A 5,000-nucleotide genomic window follows, 5' to 3' on the forward strand; every position below is an offset into this window, starting at 1 on the left:
TCCCGGCTTTTTTTATATTCACTTATATTTTATATTCATTTTATATTCCCCCTCCCTTCACTCTCCTCCACCTTCTTCTCTCTATTCAAAATGTTCTTCTTCTTTGCATATCTCATTCCTTCTTAAGCATCGTCTTCTTATCCACCATCGTTATCATTAATTCTTTACTTTATCCTTCCTAAAGGAGACATTTCACTGCAGGTGAGTCCTCTCTCTTTTTTCTCTCTTTTTATTTCTTTTTCTTTTTGGTGAAGCGATCCTTTCATCTTTGGTTTTTTTTATTAATTTTTTTTATCAAAAGCCTTTTTTTTTTCTTTTTTTCTTTCAGTAAATCCCGAGTGCATGAGTTTTTATCTGTCTTTCTTTGCAATGATTCTCTGATAAATTGGATTTCCTTTTTTTAGAGCTGAAAACTGGAATATTCAATTATCCTTGCACTCATATATATATATATATATATATATATATATATATATATATATATATATATATATATATATATATATGTGTGTGTGTGTGGTGTGCGTGTGTGTGTGTGTATTTGTGTCTGTGTATATATATGTGTGTGTATATATATATATGTATATAAATATATATATATATATATATCTACCTACAATATATATTATATATATATATATATATATTATATATATATATATACAGTGTATGCGGGAGAAAATATGCATCTATATATTTACAAATATATATATATATATATATATATAATATATATATATATATACACACACATATATTTATGCAGTATATTTAAATATATAAAAAGTAAACACACACGCATATATAGTATATATATATATTATATATATATATATATATATATATATATATATATATATTATATATATACATATATACACACACAAATTTATTACTCAGCGTTAACTCATTTCTTGTAAATAAATAACATTACCATTGGTTTTTTTTATTTGCACTGCACACATTTAGGGCACACATTTATAGGCTGATATGTACCCCATATATATATATATATATATATATATATATATATATATATATATATATATATATATATATATATTTACAACACACACACACACACACACACATATATATATATATATATATATATATATATATATATATATATAACTATATGCACTGTAATTTCTGGCACTTGATTATTACTTTAGAGTTTAATGAAAGTATCAACTATTCAGTAAATTAACTATTCCAGTATTTAGAACATAAGGTCATTATTAGTTTTCTTGTTATTATTATTTTTATTATTATTATTATTATTATTATTATTATTATTATTATTATTATTATCATTTTAATTTTTTTCATTATTTTTATTATTATTATTATTAATATTATTATTATTATTATTATTATTAGCTAAGTTATAACCCTATCTAGGAAAGCTAGACGCTATAGGCCAAAGGATTCTAACTAGAAAAAATAGCGTAGTGAGGAAAGGGAATTAGGAAATAAACTATAAGAAAAGTAAAGAATATAGATTCTAATTTATCTCAAGATCAATAATGTTGTTAAAATTGATATGTCATATATGAACTATGAAGAGAGACTTGTTTCATCCTATATAATATAACAAATATTCATTGCAAGTTTGTAAACAGTAGACCTTAACTGTACTCCTTTAATTCCCGTAAAAGAATAAGATTAACTAAAATCCTAGCTCTCAGAAATCAGGTTAATGGTTTTCCTGAAGCTGGTTATTAATGTCGGTAGGAAGTCAATCGCATGGAGAGATAATCGTACCCAACTGATCTCTAACAGCTTTGTGGAAGTCTCTGTAAATTATATGTGTTCTAGAGATTATCTCGAAAGAAACTGTTATCAAGATTCGTTCCAGAATTACGAGAAGTCTCTGAACTTTTTGTGGATCAAGTCCGAAATACTCCATCTTTGTAAGAAGCACATCTGTTCTTCCAAAATTTGAGGACGTCCTTGAGCAGCTTCGTTGGGTCTTTGAGCCTTTACAAAATTTAATTGGCGTCCCTCTTCCTCACTTGTTATTCAGAGCCTTTTCTGACAAAATTCTTCTTCCTTTCGGTGTAATTTCAAGAGACCCCAGAACACCTAGTTAGGTGTATTTTTGTGTAGTAAAGGAGGGGGTGTGCAGTGTGTCGCGGCTGGCTGTATGTCTTCGTGCTAAGTCATAAAAAGCTATTGCCTGGCCTTCATTGGGGAGGGCACTTAGTTAATTATAATGTACAAGTGCAATGACCTGACCCTTGCCTCCTCGGTCGCTCATGAGTAATCTTTAATCTTTTAAAACTTTAAAACAATATAATTGAGGTAGAGAAGATCCGATCCCCTAAATCCATTATTTTATTTAAATGTTATCTTTGTTGTAATAATCTGACCCTCTGCTGGCCTTCCAGGCCTCTTATACAAATTACTGGCTGTATAGAGGAAAATGGATTTCCTGGCATAAGGCCCCTATCCTCGTATAACAGTATAGCAGTTGGTTCATGCGATTTTTATAAATTTGCAAATTCTGATTCATCGTATCCTTGTGTATTTGTGTGAGAGAGAGAGAGAGAGAGAGAGAGAGAGAGAGAGAGAGAGAGAGAGAGAGAGTGAGAGAGAGAGAGAGAGAGAGTTGATATTTTGCTCATTTTCTGCTGTTCATTTTATCAAAATTATATCTGAATCAATGCTTTAAAACGAAAAAAAACGGCTTATTGTCATTTTATAGGCAGTAGGTTGGCCAAGGCACCCAGCAAACCCGTTGAGATACTACCACTAGAGAGTTATTGGGTCCTTTGACTGGTCAAACGGTACTACATTACATCCCTCTCTGGTTATGGCTCATTTTTCCTTTGCGTACATAAGCACTGAATAGTCTGGTCTCTTTTATTATACAGTCTCCTCTCTCTTCATACACCTGGCAATACTGAAATTACCAAACAATTTTTCATCTCAAGGGGTTAATTACTTCATTGTAATTGTTCAGTGGGTACTTTCCTCTTGGTAAGGGTAGAAGAGACTATTTAGCTATGGTAAGGACGACTTTTAGGAGAAGGATATTCCGAAATCAAACCATTGTTCTCTATTCTTGGGTAGTGCCATAGCCTCTGTACCATGGCCTTCCACTGTCTTGGTGTAGAGTTCTCTTGCTTGAGGGTACGCTCGGACACATTATTCTATCTGTTTCCTTATTTCCTTTCCTCAATGGACTATTTTCCTGTTGGAGTCTTTGGCCTTGTAGCATCCTATTTTTCCAACTAGGGTCGTAGCTTAGCTAATAATAATAATAATAATAATAATAATAATAATAATTTGTTCCCAAAACCTCGCCACTTAAGCCAAAAGCAGCATAATGAGTGCATTCACAGGAAGTTTAGTACCTAGAGAACAACATCAAAGAAGCCTTGTTTTCTATTGTTTAGTGAAAAGAACGGAACGCTACCGACTATCACGGACGATATGACAGCCAATCAAAATACACCTGAATACAAAGGGCTCCGAATTCCCCCCCCCCCCCCCTTACCACCACCACCTTCCCGCAAGCAAAACGTTTTTTTTTTCCTTTTCTATCACATGGTCGGCTATCCTTTTATAGTATACCTATCTGAGAGAGAGAGAGAGAGAGAGAGAGAGAGAGAGAGAGAGAGCAGTATTTTCTTAATCCGTGACGTATTTTACAGTACTTTTATGATATACTTTTCCCTCACATCCCGGACGTCAGAGAGAGAGAGAGAGAGAGAGGAGAGAGAGAGAGAGAGAGAGAGAGGGAGCAGTTTTTCTTAATCCTTTACTTATTTTTCTGTACTTTTACGATATACATTTCCCTCACATCCCGCCGTCAGAGAGAGAGAGAGAGAGAGAGAGAGAGAGATTCTGTTACTGATACATGGTCCATTATTTTTATGATGTGGCTTATGAGAGCCTTTTGTTAAGTCCAAAAATTAGAAGCGTTTCTTTTGGCCGTTGCGACCAAACAAAAGCGGTTGAAACAATAGCTCCTCTTTGTTTTGCTGTTTGTTCGCCGATCGCCCGTTTAACAATAGCGAAGCGGCTTTTCTAGTCAAAGGGTAATGTCAACTCGACAACAGGTGCTCGCGTGCGAGCTCGCGTAAACGCGCGTGCGTTCTTTCGTGTTTATTGTTATGCGACGTCATTTCAAAGGGATGAGGGAAAAGTAAGGAAGTTTTATGTTTTGATATTTTATATTTTTGCGTCATTCAGGAAGATGACGATACAGTCAGTTTTTTATTACTTGTTTTATATCAGTATGATACCCATTATTATTCCTATAGAGATAATGAAAATAGGATTATTATTAAACAAACAGGTTCTCCAACGAATAGATTTACTTTAATAGTATCTTTAGACACATTCAAAGCTTTGAACAATCCGTTAAAAATCATCTTTTCTGATATAATGATGACGCACAGTAATATAATGAAATGAATGTCGGCAAAATGTAAACGTGGGACATATTCACGATTTATAAAAAATCTATGTGAAGATAAGAAAGGCCATTGTAGTTATGGTTAGATGACTATATATTATGTTTTTTTTTTTTTAATGTTAATTGAAGTGTGATATATACGTCATGCTTTATGCCAGATAACTCAAAATCAATTAATCAATACATTAAACTTAACTGAGAGGCCCTCTCTAAATGGGGATACATTAACGTGCTGGAAGTACCGCTATAATCAGCAAAGCTGTACGAGTCATGGCCACCCATACTAGGTTGGTTTGCTGTGAGCGATCAGGCTAAAGTCTCCCGCCATCAACAATCCGCACTGGCCAGCGTGATGATAAAAACTGCCCAACCCCAGACATCAGTTGATCGAGGACTTTGTCCTGCAGTTGACTGGAAACTGATGCATTTATTACACCTACCACCGAAGTTGGAAGGAGGTTGTTTTCGCCCCTGTTTGTGAGTTTGTTTGTGTGTGTGTCCGTTTATGAACAGCCATATGGCCACAATTTTAATCGTAGAGTAATGAAACTTGCAGGGATTAATTGTTATG

This window comes from Palaemon carinicauda, chromosome 29 (assembly GCF_036898095.1).
Source record: "Palaemon carinicauda isolate YSFRI2023 chromosome 29, ASM3689809v2, whole genome shotgun sequence".
NCBI lineage: Eukaryota > Metazoa > Arthropoda > Malacostraca > Decapoda > Palaemonidae > Palaemon > Palaemon carinicauda.